This window comes from Ipomoea nil, unplaced genomic scaffold (genome assembly GCF_001879475.1).
Source record: "Ipomoea nil cultivar Tokyo-kokei standard unplaced genomic scaffold, Asagao_1.1 scaffold3104, whole genome shotgun sequence".
Lineage (NCBI taxonomy): Eukaryota > Viridiplantae > Streptophyta > Magnoliopsida > Solanales > Convolvulaceae > Ipomoea > Ipomoea nil.
In genome coordinates, this window is record NW_017619532.1 from 2,039,150 (window position 1) to 2,060,584 (window position 21,435).

General features: G+C 33.2%; 1 long non-coding RNA gene across 1 annotated transcript; it reads right to left on the reverse strand.

Annotated features, from left to right (window-relative positions):
* Positions 1-449: 449 nt before the first annotated feature.
* On the reverse strand, positions 450-20,944 carry LOC109166662. Its single transcript, XR_002051702.1, has 3 exons — positions 20,874-20,944; positions 12,629-12,632; positions 450-460 (listed from the first exon to the last, which is right to left on the reverse strand). It is a non-coding gene; the product is annotated as an uncharacterized LOC109166662 (long non-coding RNA).
* Between the last annotated feature and the right edge of the window lie 491 nt (positions 20,945-21,435).

Below are 21,435 nucleotides of genomic sequence, written 5' to 3' on the forward strand. Positions count from 1 at the left end.
CAAATCCACTCTGACTCGACCTAAATTAAAAGTGGATCTACTAGATTTTGATTGCCAAAATCAACGCCAACATCCATTTAGGGCTATGTAACACACACTACACCACAACCATTGAAGGATGTCCAACGGTTGGTGTAACAAAAACAACATCCTAAAATGTTATTTTAATTTAAGGTATTTAAGCTATAAATATTGTTGTACTTATAGTAAGGAACAAATTTATTGAAACATCCCAATGTGGTGTGCACAATTTTGTTATAAATAAAGGAAGAGTATTTTTTTTTAGAAACTTAATTAGACTTCTAAAAATTGGGAGCCGCCCCATACAGACACATTTAGGCCAACCATGGTGGCACTATTTGATTGACTTTTTTTAGTATTCAATTACTAAATGAATTCTTTTTTTGTTTTTTTTGTTTTTGTTTTTAAGCTCGTAACTAACTTGGTCAATTTACAAGTACTGAATGAATATAAATAATTTTACTTTTCCGTTATAAAATGAATTTCTTATGAGATAACTTCATCAGAACAATAAAAGGAATATTTTTCTGAATTAATGAAGGCTCAATTCCAGTTTTTAAATTTTAAACACATTTAATGTTCAAATTTACTTAATTGAATAGTCGCTTGTTGCTCGTCATGATTCAAATATGTAGCATCGAAAGAATGCTTATGAATTAATGAAGGCTCAATTCCAGTTTTTAAATTTTAAACACATTTAATGATCAAATTTGCTTAATTGAATATTCGCTTGTTGCTCGTCATGATTCAAATATGTAGCATCGAAAGAATGCTTAAAAGTTAATAGCTTTTAACCTAATTGGTGTGAGTGTGTACTGTTAAGGTAATCCAGACAGTAATATCATAATTTGGAGTGAATAAGGAAACAATTAGGTTTGCTCCACATGCATGTGGATAATTTAATGCATTAATTAATTGATTAATTAATTAATTGTTTTTTTTTTTAATTGGCTTGATGAATACTTAGGAGTTAGGAGTCAACTGCATCATGATAGTATCATGGAAGATCGCATCACTTGATTGTCTTATTTTATTTTATGTAAACAATAGGATTGGAACAGAAATATAGAGAACCTTTCACAAGAAGTGATTGAATAATAATAATAATAATAATAATAATAATAATAATAATAATAATAATAATAATAATAATAATAACAATAACAATAACAATAACAATAACAATAACAATAACAATAACAATAACAATAACAACAATAACAATAACAACAATAACAACAATAACAATAATAACAATAACAATAATAATAACAACAACAATAATAATAATAATAATAATAATAATAATAATAATAATAATAATAATAATAATTGTTTTAATAATAAGAACTTTAAAGTATATCAAGTCAAGATTATATTGAAATTGTTCATGCATAGATAATTAAATTTTGAATTTGCATATTTAAATAGATAATTCTAAGTTTACAAATACAAGATAATATAGTCATGATTGATTATAACGGTCAATAAAATAATTATATAGGTTTGGTTGAAACCAAATACGGGACATAAAGGAGAGCAAATAAAAATTAGGGCATAAAATATTAAATATATAACAATATTGAAGAACTAACTAATGGTTGCCAAACAATGACATTGCGAGGTAGTTTCCTACTTCAATTTGTTGTGCGATTTGAATTCCATTTTTGTCAATAAATCCCCCAAGTAGTTAATATGATTGGCTTAATTAAAATTTTTAATTTTTTTTAAAACAATTATTATTATTATTATTATTATTATTGTTGTTGTTGTTGTTGTTGTTATTGTTGTTGTTGTTGTTGTTATTGTTGTTGTTGTTGTTGTTGTTATTATTATTATTATTATTATTATTATTATTATTATTATTATTATTATTATTATTATTATTATTATTATTATTATGTCATTTTACATGTTAATCTAAATAACTAACTTTTTCAAATATCTTTTCACCACCGTTGATATAATTCGTCGGTCAAATTCGCTAATATAATCCGCTAACTGCTGATTGTCAAACAAGAACATTGCGAGGTAGTTCTCACTTCAATTTGTTGTGTGATTTGAATACTATCTTTGTCAACAAATCCCTCAAGTAGTTAATATGATTGAGTTAATACCCAAAATTATCCTCGACTATAGTGATTTTTCTCAATTTCGTCCTAAACGACTTTGGTGACCTAATATCGTCCCAGACTTTTGTGTTTCGCTCAATTTAGTCCTCCATTTGTTATTCCGTCAAATTGGTGTTAAATTTAGGGACATTTCAATAATGTCAATATTGATCTCTCTTTACTTTCAACTTGTGAAGTGCGAAATTCATCTTTCTTGTACGAATTACACCCAGAATTACTCCCGGACCTGCAAATCAAATTTTATATTCGCAGTTTTAAGAGTAATTCTGGGACTAATTCGTAAAAAAAAAAAAAAATAAAGGATTTCGCAGTTCACATGTCTATGAGTAAAGAGATGTCAATATTAAAATTACTTAATTGTCTATTTATTTAACACCAAATGGATAGAATAACAAATGAGGGACTAAATTGAGCAAAAACACAAAAGTATGGGACGAAATTGAGCGAAACATAAAAGTCTGGGACGATATTAGGTCACCAAAGTCGTTTAGGACGAAATTGAGAAAAACCACTATAGTCGAGGACGATTTTGGGTATTAACTCTAATATGATTGGCTTTATTAATTTTTTTTTATTTTTATTTTTCATGGTATTAATAAAATACTTGGTAAACAAATATATAGCATTATTTTGTATATAACTTTGATATTTAATTTAAAAATAGTGCACAAAAAAAAAAAGATAATAGATAATATAGTGAATATAATCAATTGATGAATTTGAATGTAAAGAATTTTTAAATTGGAGAAATATAAAGAGAATATAACTAATAAAATTATTTCTCTTAATTAATTTACTGATAATGAATAATTTTTTTAATAAAGACATTGTATGGGACAATGTAGCGAATATAATCAATTGATGAATTTGAATGTAAAGAATTTTTATATTGGAGAAAAATAAAAACAATATAACTAATTAAATTATTTCTCTTATTTAATTTATTGATAATGAATAACTGTTTTTGAATAAAGACATTGTAGACACATAATTCTAAATTAAAGAAATGCATATGTATTATTTTTTGTTGTAGCTACTAAATTATTATTTATAATTTAATAAGAGCAAAATATAGTACTAATTACGCCAACTTTAATTGGGATGAGGTTCGAACCTAAGACCTTTTTATTAAAATCAATGAGTAAGTTAACGGTGAACTAACAAAAGTTAACGGATAATCATATTCATTAAGGATAAATTAGGAAATCTTAAAGGGAAAATTAAAATCTGATCAATCTGAGCCATTCATTTGATTAAAAAATTTGACTACCATTTTTTCTACCCATTATAGGCCTAACTCTCTTGGGCTCTTATTAGTATAGTAGATGTATGTTTGAGAATTTCAAATATGTTATTAAACTTAAATAATATTTTGGGAGTTGTGAAGTTAAAATGTTATTTTAAGTTTAGTAGAAATATTATTAAAGTTATTTGATTTTGAGTGAATTCAATTTTTGGTCCTACTGTTATTGGGGTCTTTCCAATTTTAGTCCACCATAATATTTTTTGCCACATTACACCCACAGTTATTAACATCGTTCCAATTTTAGTCCACGTTAGACTTTCCGTTCATTTGGCCGTGAGTTGGAGGGGCATTTCCGGCATTTTATTTTGTTTCTCTTTTACTTTAAGTTGTTGACAACATTTCTTTTCCCTTTCCTAATTTTCCCAGCGGAGTTACGGAGGAGCTCTTCTACCGTTCTACCCATTTCAATCTACAAACTATAGGAGCTTTGCTTGAATGGAAAGATACAAAGGAGAAAGCTCTAGTTCTTCGAATACAATGAGAAAGTGTTATGTGTATGGTGAATGGATTTCAATTCAGAAATGTCGATGTGGCCAATAAATGGTTTTGAAGACATCATAGACAAATGAAAATCCAGGTATGAGGTATTAGGAATGTTCAAGATGTAAGGTTAGTATTTTATATGTTTACAATTTAGAAATTTTTGCAATGGGTCAATTTTCAATTTCCAAATTCGCAATTTTGAGTTTTTAATTTCGCAAAAGGTTCAATTTAATCTTCGCAATTTTGAGTTTCATCTTCACAATTTTCAGGATGGATCATGTGGGTTTGTGAATTGGTATGATCCCCCAATTTGCCCTATGTCAAAGAGGATAATACCTGGGCTATTGAGGAGAATTAACAAAAGTGAAGAAGAACTTACAAGGTTAAAAGCCAAGTTGAGAAGTGGAAGAAATGAAGAAGAAATGGAAGAAATGAAGGAGAAGCATAGGACTAGCAAAAGTAAATTCATGATGGCTGTTGTACTTCTGATTGTAGTGCTAATGGGTTGTTTGGCTGTGGAGAAGAATGATAGTTTAGGTGTACCTATGCTCCCATAATGTTTTTGTACTGTATTTTTGGTTTGTGTTGCAATAAAATTGGTTTGTGTTATGTTTGAATATTGCAATTGAATAGAATGTTTATATGCAAATGAACATCAACCATGGCTATTTTGTTGTTGTGCCTTACTGCCAAAACAATAATGACCAAATGACAACACTTCATAGCCAAAATGAACATAAATATACTGACCAAACTGTATTTTGCACTAAAGAGTAATATAACCAAAAGACAGAGCCAAAACACAGTGCTTCATTTTTCCCAAAATGTATTGTGACCAAACTGTATGTTACACATCAGATAGCTCTAATACATAGCCAAAAGACAGTACTTCATAGCTAAAATACATAGCAAAATGAACATAGCCAAAAGACAGTACTTCATAGACAAAATACATAGGAAAATGAACAATTCTGATCACAAAAATCAGTGTATTCTGATTACAAAATATCTAACAAAGTAACAATTCTAATCAAGGTTAATCAATCTTAACAGGTGTGTCAATGGTGTTGGTGAATCTTGACTTGAGAGTAGATCTTGTGCCATATCTTCTCACAGGTTGAACACTTGAAGTCTTGGATTTCTTGGAAGTCTTGGAACTCTTGGAAGCTTTGGTTGCTCACTTGTGGTATAGTTTCTTGCTGACTGCTGTCAAACTCCATTGATGGTTGAGTAATTGTAATTTCTTCATGCTGAACAACCACTCCACCTTCAGGAACATTGTCAAACATAGCAGCTACCTCTACTGCTTCAGTCCAAAAATCTACACTTATCTGACCCTCCAAACCAACTTCATGAGGCTCACAACCAAGTCCAGGGAGAACAGCAGGCTGAGAACCAACTCTAGGGGGCACAACCTGCTCAAAATCAACTCTAGGTGGCACAACCTGCTCAGAATCAACTCTAGGGGGCACAACATTTCCAGTTTGCTGCTTCATTTTCCTTTTTTTGGGATTACACTAGATGAAAAGAATATGACAATGTAAGAATTCCAGTCAAATGTAATAAACAATGAACAATTAGTTTGCATAAGGTACATATACAATACCTTTCTTTGCCTGACAATAGGATCAATAGGATATGTTCTTGCATTATGGCCTGCCTTGTTGCATTTCTTGCAATGTTTGACAATCAAGCTACCGTTCATATGTGTCCCATCTTTGGTCAGTGGTGGTTGATTTTTGGTCATCTCATGCATAGACAGCTTTCTCAATTTTTTTGGTCTGCCAGGTCTACTTGTGTATAATGGGGGCAGTGGTGGTTGCTTGTTTGATTTAGGCCATTCAGCAGGACCAGCAATGGGGTTTATCCTCCCTCCATAGGTATTCAAGTAAGCATTAATTGAGTAACAGTTGTCTACATAATGATGCACATCACCACTTTTACCATTCTTAATCCATATGGCACACACTCCATGTTTACAAGGTATTCCTGTTAAGTCCCATTTCCTACAACTACAAGCCCTCCTAAACAAATCAACAGTATGCTGCTCCAAACTCACATTCCCTTCCATACACCTTACTTCAAACAAGTGTTCATCACTCTGATTCCCTAAACAGCTACCAGCAGCATGCTCAATTAAGGCAAGTTTTTTCATTATTGTAGGGCAGAAAGGTCCCTTCCATTTCACAGCCTTTTCTCTACTATCAAATATTTTTGTCATCATTAATTTCCTAATGGTTTCTAAACAGGAAATCAGTGGCCTTTCTCTAGCATCTAATAGCATGGCATTAAAACTTTCGGAAATATTATTCACTAGAGCATCACATTTAGAGTAAGGTGTGAAATGAGACCTTGACCATTCAGAAGGGTGCTTCTCTGATAGTCATTGATATGCTTCCACATCTAAGCCCTTGATTTCTGCCATGGCATCATAGAACATGTTCACTGTGTGGCCTTGGCTGCTGCCCATAATGCATCCTTCATTGCCTTGCCAACAAATCCTGCCCCCTTCAAGTTTCCATGAAGATGTCTCACACAGAATCTATGTGAGACATGTGGTAGAACCTCTTCAAATGTTGGGAGAAGACCTTTTTGTTTATCTGCAAAACAAGTTATCTTTCAATACATGTGGGTACAAGATATATAAGTCAGTGTACAGAAATAAATGCACTGCCATACCTGATATAAATGTCAGTTGATGTTGATCTTCAATTGTGATTTCCAAGTCCCTCCTTAAAAACATCAAAAACCAGGACCATGAATCCTTTGTTTCCCCTTCTACAAATGCATATGCTAGTGGGAATATGCTGCATTCCCATCAATCCCGCAGCAGTTACAAGAATCCCTCCAAACTTGCTTTTCAAATGACACCCATCAACACCAATTAATTTTCTACAAAACTTATACCCATCTTTGCTAGCTTCCCAACAAAAATACATTCTAAGGAATCTAGACTTCCCATCATACAACAAATCAGTTTCTTTAACATCACATGTAGTTTTGGGGTTTCTTTTTTGAATCTCCAATTTATAGTCCCAAATCTTATTGAAAAAATTCATAGTCTCTCCTTCAATCACAGCCTTAACTTTTGTTATGACCCTCCAAGCTTGCTTCTTACTTATTTCACATTTGTCATCAACCTTCACCTTGTTTCTAATTTCAGCAGTACTCCAGTTGCTGTGGTGGCCAATTTCTTTCACCCATCTTTTAGCCGTTCTTGTTGATTTCACCATGGAGTTTTCATACACCCAACCACACCCATCATGTTCTTCATGATAAGTAACAATTCTCCAAGACATGTCATCCTTAACTTTCCATAAATTAATCTTGAAAGGACAACCACTTTGTCTACACCTTACACACATCCTACACTTGTCATTCTTTGTAAACTTTAATTCCCTCCCAGTATGCAAAGCATAATTATAGACAGCATCTTTAAACTCAACATTAGATCCAAAAGTTAATCCAACAGAGAACTTAGGGCAATTCATCTCAGTCTTTGCCCTAAACTCTGGCCACTTAAATTTCTTTTCATCATCACTGTCCTTCCCATTGTCTTCATCAGAGAAATTCAGTCCTTCATTTCCATATTTCACACTCCCAACCCCATTTCCATCCTTCACAGAAATAATATTCTCCCTAGATGATTGAACAACATCAACCCCTGCAAATTCTGCATTCTGATCTACATGCCCATCAAACTCTAAGTCATCATTTCCCTCAGTATCCCCACTACCCTCACTGTACTCCAAATCATCAAAGTCCTCATCACCTTCAACTACAGTTTCACCATCCCCAGCTCCCTCATCACCTATCACCCAAACCTAAATTTGTTTGGGAAACTGGCCACTGTCACATATTGCCCAACAATCACTATCATTGTTTAATTCAAATAAGACCCCACTAGTAGGTGTGAAGTATTTAAATTTATCTAACATGTTATATCCCAATTCCTCAACTGTTTCCCTTAAAGTTATCATCCCCCACAAATCAATATCCAAATTATAAGACTGAGTAGCCCCTCCAACATATCCTATTCCATTCTTTTTTAGGCTACCTCCATGTCTTAACTTCAGACTAAAGGTATCTGTATTATTTCCAAACACATAAACAAAGCAAAAAAAAAAAAAAAAAAAAAATTATCAAGCTGAATTATTGGTTTTTAACATATTCTAACAAAAAGGGGGGGAAAAAACACAGTTTACCCAGCACCAGCAGTGGTCCCCAGAACATAACTTTCTAATAAAAACCCTACAATAACATGTTGTCCCTGTTTATATGCATATATACAATTCCAAGTGCATAAGTTAAAGCATCTACCCCACAGAATTGAACATAATTTCATAAGAATAGCAGACAACAAAGGAAAATGACAACCCCACACATAAAAGTCGTGTACAAGCAATGGCAAACAACAAATGACAATGACAAATACTTAAATGGCATTAACATGCTTTACCTAGGTCACTTTATTCATTGTATACACATACAACTCAGAATATGTAAAAATCGACTTTTACCTAAGTTTTTGTTGTCCATCGTTCTTGCTTCCCCCCGTCAGTAGTCGTTCATTTAGCTTTCCAATTTCATCAATATTGGTTGGGGTTTTCGTCGAAGAATGTTTGACAATCGATGCGTCGTTGATTCGATTGTCAAACAGGTTGGAATTTGGCTGGGATTTAGGTTTGATTAAAGAGAGGGTTTTACGTTTGATTTACTGATTTCTCTAGTATACAATCGGCTGTTTTAGGGAACAAATGGTAAAGTAGAAGAGAAACAAAAGAAAATAACGAAAATGCCCCTCCAATTCACAGCCAAATGACGGAAAGTCTAACGTGGACTAAAATTGGAACGATGTTAATAACTGTGGGTGTAATGTGGCAAAAAACATTATGGTGGACTAAAATTGGAAAGACCCCAATAACAGCAGGACCAAAAATGGAATTCACTCTTTGATTTTAATTGGGAAATATCTTCAGTTAAATTAGAATTGAAGAAGAGTTATATTATAATTGTGGATTAATTTAACCCATTGAGTCACCGTGATTTACATCCTCCCACATGCTCTGTCGGGTCGGAGTGTGAGGGGCCCTTAGGGTTGGGGATTCAGCTTTTTGGGGTAAGAATTGAAGAAGAGTTTTAACAAAAGTATACTGCAAAGTCTACTACTTGTTAAAACTCTAATACAAAGTCTATTGCTTGTTAAAAGTCTACTTGTTAAAAGTCTACTGCAAAGTCTATTTGCTGCATGTTATATATTTACTGCAGAGGCCAATAACATGATATACTACTATTAAACAGAGAAAATAACTCAGCTATATATATAATATTCCAATCAAGAACAGTTATATTATTTTTTGAAAGCTACTGGTTCTATTACATTATAATATCAAGAACAGTTATATTATAATTGTGGATTAATTTAAATGTTTAAATTTAAATTAAGTTTATTATCCTTTGAAAGTTGGAGTTTATAACGTAACCTCCATGAAAACATTCAGGTAATTTCTCCTCAGAGTTTGGATATAAATATATGTAATATATATGGAGTATGCATGAACATGAATTCTCAGACAAACATACGTGATGTATATGAAAAGGGTCAAACAAGAAGATCTGAGAGAGGTCTGAGATGAAATGTCTGACACAGATAAAACTCTAGGACTGAAGTTTGAAAGATGAAAGGTTAATGTATGATAGATGAAAAGTTTATTTTATAACCGCCATATTTTCCTGTGTTATTTGCACTAACATTTGAAAATATATCTTTAGATAGAATTCTCAATACACAATTTAAAAAGAAAATTCTTGGCAGAGAACTTGAGATTTCTTTATATCTTCTTGTATCTCATAAGTCTTAATCGGGTATTCTTGTTGCTTGTAAAGAAAAATTAAAGACCTATAGGAAAGTGAGTACACACCTGAAGATGTCAAATAATCTAATTTTTAGTTCCCTTATTTTTCTGTATTTTATGTTGTATCTCAAAAATATTATAGAATACAAGCATTTTTTCCTACAAAACTCTTGGTCATGAGTTTGAACTCCTTAATTAAAATAATTTTTTTTATGAACTAAATTTGATAAAATTTAGTTTCCAGAGATAATTAATTAATGGAATAAGGGTCAAATTAGCCACTGAACGTAACGCGAAAGTGCAATCAGACCACTGAACTAAAAAAAAATGCAATTAACCCACTCAAAGCCTCAAATTTCTTCAATTTCACCGGATAGCCGGTTTCTACCTCTTACTCCCGGTTGATTGCTGACCTGGACTAATTACATGGCAATATTTATTCTTTTCCGTTATTTTTCTTTGTTTTCCTTTCTTCCTCCTCCGCTCTCTTCTTTCTTCTGCTTGTTAATCCAACCGCCGCTGTGACCCGCCGCCGCTCGTGGTACTGCTTCGTCGAGCCGCCTCACAGCCCTGACAATCCACTACTACTTCAGCTGCTTTCTCTCACAAGACCAAATCCCCACCTTCTGATCCATTTCCCATTCCTTCTCCGCCTCCCCCCTCTCTCACAAACCCAACACTAACACTCTTGTTACTCGAAGTACCCGCCGGATCCTTTCCCCGATCCGGGTGTCTCCCAATCCTCCACTCCACCTGCCATTCCTCCCATTCCGCCGCTGAGCTTTCTGCATCGCCCTCGTCGCTCCGCCGCGAGGTTTCTAATGCTAGTGCCGTGATGGAGGAGTGCGGTCCCGAGGGAATCTTCGACGCGAGGTTGAATCTCAAGGGAGTAATGGGAGTGCCTTGGTGGTGGAGCTCTCCGCCGAGGCTCTCACTTCTAACAACTTGGTATTTGCCGACTTACTTGCGGATTATCGGAAAACACTGTGTGTTCCCACCCTAAGCTTTTTGTTAGAAATACCCACAAGTTTTTAGCTGTGTATTTGCTGACTTGATGCAGAATGCTATGTTCTTTTGGAAATTTTGGTTATATGTTAAGTGTTATGGTTGTACTTTCCTTTGCATTTTTGGGTTTTGAAATCTCTGAGTTTGATAGAACAAGACTTGGGGTTTTTGCATCATTTGGGTTCTTGGAGAAGTATGGTGGTGATGATGTCGATGGGTTTGTTGTTGGGGTTAGGTATAATCACGAAGATGTTGATGACCTGCTGGTGGCCACTGCTGCATGTTGATGAGCGAGAGGGAACGAAGACCAGAGGTCGCCGGATCTTCTTGTTGCTGCTGTCGTTCGGCGCTGCTGTTGCTAGTTCGTTGGAGCATCACCATAGGTCGCCGCCGTCCGCACAATACATGATGACGACCGAAAAAGTTTGCTTCACTGTGTGTACGCCGAGAAACCCCCATGCGTCAAAGATCGGTCTCCAAAGCCAAAGTCAAAAACCACCTTGACGGCCGTCGGAGAAGGAATCACGCCGCCCCACGCCCAAACTCTGTAAGCAGGAAGAAAGAAGAACAAAAGAAAATAAAGAAAAATAATAAATATTGCCATGTAGACATCCAGGTCAGCAATCAACCGGGAGGAATGGGTGAAAACCAGCTATTCAGTGAAATTGAAGACATTTAGGGCGTTGAGTGGGGTAATTGCACATTTTTTTAGTTCAGTGGTCTGATTGCACTTTCACGCTACGTTCAGTGGCTAATTTGACCCTTATTCCTTAATTAATAAATTAGTACTTAACAGGTTCCAATAATTAGGATATTAACTTTATGGTAAGTGGTGAAACACAAGTAATCCATAACCAATCACGTGTCCCTTACCCTTCTTTTTTTTTTTTTTTTTTTTTTTTTTGAACCTGAGACCTCTCATTTGAAGGACCACGGCTATACCGTTCGACCACAAAGCCTTTGGCGAGTTATATCTTCCTTTATTCTTTGTTTTATTAGAAAGCGCATAACCGTTATTCAAAAGTGTGTACTGTGTGAAACGTGTCCTTGCGGCTCTAGTTTGTAAAAGACCACAAAAAAAGTAAAACTGACCTAGGTTGTCTATAGTTGACTAAATTAAACCAAGAAGATCAATAAACAGTTTCCACATGGAGTCAAATTTAAAACATTATGATTGTAAAGTTAATTGTCCAACTAACTCAGTTGGGGTTAAAAAACAAGATGATGAGGTAAAGATTCCTTTCATAATCTTGACAATGCTAAGTAGAAAGTATAAAAATGTAATATTGCATCTCATTACTAAAAGGTCATTTTGCATGCTTTTTTGGTTATGCGTCTAACTTTACTAGAATGTCATAATCTATAGTCCCTCATTGTAAGATAACTAGTTCGCATTTGTTTAGAGATATTGTATTTGATAATATATATATATATATATATATATATGAAAAAGTTCAAATGCGGCGACATTGCGCCCTCCTGTGCGATCGTGTGGCGGTTTTCAGAATACACCAACAATGTTAACAATATGCACCAATAGTGTAAGAGAAACACACAACAATGAAATGTAAAAATACACAGCACACAAAAAAAAAAAAAAAAAAAAAAAATACACCATATAACTCTCTACCACTAATGGTGTACTTCCGAACACTATATGGTGCTTTTAGTCATACCTAATGGTGTGTTGTTGGTGATGCGGTCCTAATTTGTGTGTCTTTTTTGTGGTGCACTTCCTGACGTTGATGGTGTATACCTTGCTTAACTATTGGTGTATTCTGAAAACCGTCGCACAACTGCACGGGAAGGGGTCGCCCCACCTGAACTCGTCTCTCTCTCTATCTATCTCTCTCTCTCTCTCTCTCTCTCTCTCTCTCTATATATATATATATATATATATATATATATATATATATATATATATATTTTTTTTTTTTTTTTTTGGATCCACACAATTTCCAACCGTAGATGCAATCCAAATCAACAGCCCAAATTGAATTTTAATTAAAAACATGCGATGGTATATTTGTAATTTTTAGTAAGCCAGCTTGTCTTGGTGGTATATTTGTAATTTTGAGTAAGTCAGATTGTCTTTTGTATTTGAGTGCACATTTTTCTTCTTCGGGTGCACATTTTTCATTCTTCAAGTGCATATTTCTCTTCTTCAAGTGCATCATTTTTGTTTCAGTTCTTAGTTTCTCCTTTGAGTGCACATCTTTGTGTCTTTGAGTGCAAAAATTTGGTCTTCAAGTGCATGTTTTACTTTCTAAGAGTGAACAATTAATTTTCTTCTAATTTTCCTTTTAGTATCTTTTTTCCCCTTCCTTCTAGTGATCCTCTATATGCTTTCAAGTGCTCAATTTCATGCCTACAAGTGCATGTGTGTCTTACTATTGTGTTAAAAATAATAATAATAATAATAATAATAATAATAATAATAATAATAACAATAACAATAACAATAACAATAACAATAACAATAACAATAACAATAACAATAACAGTAACAGTAACAGTAACAGTAACAATAACAATAACAATAACAATAACAATAATAATAATAATAATAATAATAATAATAATAATAATAATAATAATAATAATAATAATAATAATGCTTAGCATTCCATTGAATCATTTTTTCCCCTTCTAGCGCATGTTTTTAGCCTTCAAGTGCACGTTTTGTAGCTTTCAAGTGCATGTTTTCCTTTCTAAGATTGCACAATTAATTTCTTTCGAATCTTAATTTTCTTTTTAGTGTCCTTTTTTTTTTCTCTCTCCCTTGCCTTCTAGTGATCCTCTTTATGCCTTCAAGTGCTCAATTTAATGCCTACAAGTGTATGTGTGTCTTATTATTGTGTAAAATTATACTTAGCATTCAAGTGAACCCTTTTTTTTTCCTTCAGTGCAGATTTTTTGCCTTCAAGTGCACATTTTTATGCCTTCAAGTGCACGTTTCTTTGCCTTCAACTGTACAATTCTGAGTAGTATTTGTCATATATTGTGTATTTTTTTCAATAACATATAACTAAATTTCTAATGAAATTTGTGAGATTTACAAACAGTTTGTATGGGTAATTAGTTTAATAACACTTAAGTTGAATAACCTCCCTTTTTGGAACTATAAATTGCATCAATTGCACATCTATTTGCCTTTGAGTGTAAATTTTTTAACTTCAAGTGCACATTTTTGTACCTTCAAGTGCATGGTTTTGAGCTTTCAAGTACACATTTCATATATAATTGATTTTAAGAGAGTCATTAATCATAGTGTAAATCTTATCTCACAGCATTTTTGCAACGGAAGTGTTATGCGCACCTGATCCTAAACCTATATATATATATATATATATATATATATATATAGACACACACACACACACACACACACACACACACACACACACACACATATATATATATATATATATATATATATATATATATAGGGACGCACTCAGGTGCGAATAAGTGCCCAGGAAGGAAATGCGAACGAATCAGCGCGTGACATGTGTCCAGATCTAATAACTTAAAAAAAACGCGGTGGCATTTTCGTAAATAATTGAACATCGAAGTGCAAGTAAAATCTCTTATAAGTGCACCTATTTTCACCTATAAGTGCATGTAATTTTGCCTTGTTAGCATTCACTTTCCGCAACCATTCATGCACCTGGGTGTGCTTATAACTATATGTGCAACTATTTATAACTATAGGTGCAACTACTTATAACTATTTGTGCACCTACTTTCACCTATAAGTGCATGTAATTTTGTCTTGTTAACATTCATTGATCTGAGTTCAGCGGGTAGTAATACTCCTGAAAACCACTCGCAAACATTCATACACCTAGATGCAACTACTTATACCTATGTGTGCAACTACTTAGAATTATAGGTGCAACTACTTAGAACTATAAGTGCAACTAAGTATTGATGCTCAGTGTAAATTTTTACTTGCACCTATAATACATTTTACATGCACTTGTAATACATTTTACTTGCACTTCGATGTTCAATTATTTACGAAAATGCCACCGCATTTTTTTAAAAAATCAGTATTTCTCATCCATTAGATCTGGACACGTGGACGAATAGAATCCATTCCTATTTCGCGCCTGGGCGAGCCGTTCGCACCCGAATGCAACTATATATATATATATATATATATATATATATATATATATATATATATATATATATATATATATATATATATATGTGTGTGTATGAGTTAATTAATTACCGAAATGGTCCATTGACTATAGCGAAATTACTAATTTGGTCCTTGACTTTTTTTGACCAATTAAGTCCCTCAATTTTAAAAATCTTAACCAATTTGGTCCTCCGTTTGTTTTACCGTTAGACATCCGTTAACTCGAGTTTAAATTGGTAATTTTGTTGTAGTTAAGAGACAATTTTAGTAATTAACTTTTCGGAGAAAATGGTGCATGTGATGACAGAAATGGTCCCTTGACTATAGCAAAATTACCAATTTGGTATCTAGTTAATGGATATTTAACGGCAAAACAAACGGAGAACCAAATTGACTAAGATTTTTAAAGTTGAGGAACTTAATTGGTAAAAAAAAAAATAGTCAATGACCAAATTAGTAATTTCACTATAGTCAAATAACTATTTCGGTAATTAACTCTATATATATATATATATATATATATATATATATATATATATATATATATATATATATATATATATATATATTCACCGTTTTGAAATCATTATGTAATAAGTATATTGTATATATTATTATAAATTAACCATACATTGCTAATTTATCAAATATTTTTATAAAAAATGCTAAATAATATATGATAACTCAATAGTCGTAGTTGGAAATAGTCGATAAGTGGACGATTAATATAATTACAAGGTCACAAAGTTCAACTATTACATAAAGTTTGTACATGCTTGTCATGTTAAATAATTAAAAAGTTTTTAACTAAACTTTTTCCTGAGTAAGAGTCAAACTCTACAAGCATGACATAAGTCGAATTTAGATCAGTTTCACTGTGTAATGATATTGTATGTCACATATGCCAAAAAAAAAAAATAATAAATAAATAAAATTACTCCGTATACATTAATCAAAATAGTCAATAAATTATATTATCAACTAACACGATTCAGTATTGACTAATTGTTAAACACCCAACATGGTTTCAACGTGTACATGCATGGTAAATATTTACACTAAATTTATTATTTGGTTGGTTAGTGGAATGTACATGTACAGCTAGATGCTCACTTTTCCCAAGCTGCATCTCTCACCATCCGCATGATTAGATTTTCTTGGTCACATTTAGTATCCTAGAAGGTCAGACTAATATATATACATATATATATATATATATATATATATATATATATATATATATATATATGTGTGTGTGTGTGTGTGTGTGGGGGGGGGGGGGGGGTGGGGAGAGAGAGAGAGAGAGTCAGGTTCCAGTGAAAACAAGACTTCTCGTGCGGACGGTGCGAATTGCACCATTAGGTTGGCATATATGCACCATAGTGTATGAAAAAATATCATTATGTGTGGTGTATATTTTGGTGTGTGGTGTATTTTGTGGCATTTCATTCTGGTGCATTTTCGAACACTATGTGGTGCATTTATGCATACCTAATGGTGTAATCTGCACCGTACGCACGGGAAGTCCTATTTTCATTTGAACCAATATATATATATATATGTATGTATGTTTGTATGTATATATGCATCCATGTCTTAACGTGCGGTCGGTGCGAACGCACCATTAATTATGTAAAAACGCACAACAATGAAATGTACCAATGCACCACAAAATGCACCACACAGCCAAAAAATGCATCATACCTCCCCACACCTAATTATGCGTTTTCGAGCACTGCGTGGTACGTTTATGCATACCTAATGGTGCGTTTTGTGGTGATGTGTATTTAATATAATGGTGTGTTTTTTGGTGCATTGGTGCATTTTTTTTGTTGTGCATTTCTTAAAACTATTGGTGCATGTTTGCATAACTAATTGTGAGTTTGCACTGACAGCACGTTAAGACCTGAGAATGTGTAAACTAATCTCATACGTCCATCATGATTAAGGGCTGAAACCTAAGTAAAAATGCAGCAGCATTTGATTAATTAGGATAATCATTTTGAAACGTTTAATAGTGCATTCATGAATATCTGATAGTGTACTTAACTCTATAATAGTGGACTTACATGCATGTTTGCACTATTAATTATATATCTATGGATGCACTATCAAATGTACCATCTTAATTACAGAAATGTTATTGCATTTTTTCCTTAATTTACAACTGTTGATCATGTAAATAAACATATGAGACGAATCCATACATTTTCACAGGCTACTAGTTCTCACATGAGTGTTATATATATATATATATATATATATATATATATATATATATATATATATATATATATATATATATATATAGGAGGGGTTCAAGTGAAAAGTAAGCCACAGGTGAAAAGTGCGGGTGCATTTCAACCATTCATCAACTCATCTTTAAAAAAAATTCACTACATGCGAGCCACAACAATATGCACTGGAAGGTAAAAATGTGCACTATAAAGCACAAAAATATGCAACAAGTATTGAAAAGACTAAATTTAATACATGTTCTTCAACACAAACAAAAAAGATCACAATATTCAACTAAAATTAGTAATTAGTGATTCATTCAAGATCAAATACTCTTTATATATATATATATATATATATATATATATATATATATATATATATATATATATATATATATATATATATATATATATATATATATAACACCTACGATCTTAAAGGTTGAAGGCACAACATGTTGGAAAATATAGGCAACGTCAACGCGGGGGCTGTAACCTTTTAGGGAACAAGGACAAACCTAGGTTTATAATGGTAAGGGAGTCTGTGCCGTGTTATAATAACACTACCTTAAAAGCGTTATTTGCCCGGTGACGGTGCAGTCAAAGTAAACCCGGGACACTTTCGACAGGCAACACAGGATAAACTACGCTAAGCCTACACCAGCTTTGACGTAGATGAACCTCACTATTGCTCAGACTACGACTCAAAGAGATTAAAGAAACCGAAGATACAAGGATGAAGATTGAGCCCTTTGTTAACAATGTGTATAACCTTTATATAGTAAGGTCGCATACTATTACAACCACAATGTCATCCACGATTTGCGCTGCTTCACTCCTTCTCAAAGCACAACAACCACAATTAACTAATGAATTGGATTAGTGGCTTTATATTTGACTAAGAATTAGTGTAGAAAGAACACATGGTAAAGGATGGACGTTTGTGGTTTAATTTGGACTACACAAATCTTTCTCTCTCTCAGAATTTTCCAACAATCCCCCACAAATTCTGAGTTGAGACAAAAAGATTTGTTTAAGCTATTCAACAAGAAATGATGATAAAGTCTGAGCAATATTACAAACAAGTTGATCTTAATTTCAGTGTTTGAGAACTTGAACTAACACGTAGTGACATTGAGTAATTTTCTTCCCGAGAGTGATATAAATCTTGAACTCACCGGTTAGATAAATTTTGAACTCTAATGCACACACCAACTCTAAACGCAGGTTCTACGAAAGTCAAAATCTTTGACTTCTTATGAATACCCTTAGTATTCAAGTCTATTCTGTTTATCTCAATATAGACCTCCAACCTGTCAAAGTCTATCTCAACATAGACTTTTAATCTGACAAGTCTTATCGCATTTTAGACTTTTATGTCAAAGTCCGATCACTTTTGTGTCTGTCAAGTCTTATCACTTTTATGTCTGTCAAGTCTATCTCAATATAGACTTTTAACTCTACCAAGTCTATCTCAATATAGACCACCTTTAAAGGCTTATAGAGTAGTTAAAGACATAAATCAGTTGTAAGTCTTTTCTTTCTATCATAGGCATTGTTCTTTGCAATGCAAACGACAGTTTGTGAATCACAATTTATCAACATATTTCTTAGCCACTCGGCTTATTGGGATACCCCCATTATCTTTCATAAGAGGCAGTTAACCTTTTTTCACTCAAGTCAGTGATCTCATTAGGTCTACCTCAAAATAGACCACCCCAATTGAGTATAAATCATTATGAGCACTTTTGTACTCAAGCATTATGCGGTGAATTCGTTAAGTCCATCTCAATAGGACCACCCATCTCATAGGGCTATAAATTCATTAAGAGCCGTAGCTCAACCTCACAAGTACACACATTATAGGAATGATCATGATCGACCAATTAGTGTACTACTTTGTGATTCTTTTCATGGCTTCGTTTGGCCACTGAAGTGGGATCCACCATGAATTCATCACCTCATGGGCTTTAAGCCATTCCATCAATAATTCAACGACTAACCTCATAATTAGTCATCTCTATTAAGGTAAGTTGATCCTCTCGATCAAACTTACGATGAGTACTTTATTTACTCACAAATAATTCCCTTAAAATTTTCATGTTCAAAATGAAATATTCTCTTTTACCATTATTGTTGGTACCACAGAGAGTCTATATGCTTAATGATCATAAATTCGAATGAAGCAAATTGGGAATGGCACAGGAAGCTCAACCATCTAAACTTCAAGACAATTAATCAACTTGCAAAGAAAAATCTTGTTGCAGGTCTACCAGATATTGTCTTCAAGAATGACAAAACTTCCCCCACAATGCAACACTTACAAATATTTTTCTCAAAGGTATTTGATCTCTTACCCAAATTGATCTTTGGTGTCCAACATTAGCTCCTTTGTAGAGTGAGTTTTGCAAATTTGCTTTGTGAAACATTATAGTAGCCCTGCACTTTACCTGATACATACTCAATTGAATATAATTCAACAAACTTGGTTATCTTGAGTCTTGACCCATCATAATTACCCTTTAAACAGGAATTGTAGGTCTTTCAAGATGACTCAACCAAGAATTTAAATAATATATATAAATGCTCATTGTTTGTAAGCCACGGAGATAGTGTTGTCTATATGCTACTTCAAGTTGGACAACATAATCACAAATTTCACATAATATTCTTAAAAGAAGTTAATCTCATATGCAAAAAAATATGTTCAAACTGACATTTATTAGGGAATATATTTCAATACGGTGAATTCAACAAGTATAACTTTAATACTCAAAGTTATTCTACCTGCACAACTTTTCCTTCCCTTGAGGAAATTAAAAAAAACTCATATAAAGCATTCATATGATGCAGATCAATATTAATATTGCAATACTTCAACAATTTCTGTTGCAAGGCTTTGATTGTTTAACAACATATGAAAGTCAACATCATTTTAGGTGAAGATCAAGTGGCACATCTAGCCTGCATGATCAACACCCTACTTCTTAAAAACTCCCAGGTCGAGTGGTGAAATCGAAGTTTACTTAAAAACCATCTTCCTAGACAGAGTATTCAAGAAGGATGATTTTTCCATACTATCACCACAATGTGACTAAAGCCTTAGAACTTAGTCTCGGTACATAATTCAGATATTTAAGATTAAGTGACTGTAAAGCATATATGTATCTCATTAAATAGTGCAATGTTTGTAACATATCCACAATATAACACATAATGTTATAAATTCGATATATGCATAAGTACATAATTTATAAGCTTTAAATCAGATTGATGATTTAATCACTTAGCAGTAGTGTTAAATCAACATTCTAACACAACAAAATCATAAAGCTCATCCATGTGATGAATAATAACAATATTCACTTATCCTTGTGTACACCGCTGTTAATTTTCTCTATAATATTCAAAGCACTCACCATATCAAATATGAAATGGTGATTTCCAAAATGCTTGTCACAATATATATTTCACGTTTCAAATGCTCTCAAAGCATAATAATCAAATGGATGCAAAGATATAGACAAATCATCTTCTAAATTATGCCATTATGATAATTTAAAGAGAATATGGTCAATGCCCAATAATATATGACTACTTGTGCTCTAAATAATCATTTGCATATGATAGTCTATTATCATATAAATATGTATGTGTCATATTAAAATATGAGGAAACAAACCTCATCGGAGTATGGTCAAAGCTCCGATATGAACCTAATAATTATTTCTGTTGTACTCTCTTGCTTAAAAGATACACATAAGCCGAAGCAATGTGCTTCACCAGTATTGTTCTGTATGAAGCTGCTGCCTTCCGCAGCTAATCTATGTTGTTGCTTCACTATCATGTCGCCAAAAAATTATTATAATTTGCTACATGATTCGAGTAGTTGACTGATGCTAATATAACGCTTTTAATTGTTGGAAAATATAGGCAACGTCAACGCGGGGGCTGGCAACCTTTCAGGGAACAAGGACAAGCCGAGGTGTATAACGGTAAGGGAGTCTGTGCCGTGTTATAATAACACTACCTTAAAAGCATTATTTGCTCGGTGACGGTGCAATAAAAGTAAACTCGGCCGGGACGCTTTCGACAGGCAACACAGGATAAACTACATTGAGCCTACACCAGCTTTGACGTAGATGAACCTCACTATTGCTCAGACTACGACTCAAAGAGATTAAAGAAATCGAAAATAAAGATTATGAATAATTGATTCATTAATGAAACCACATGCAGC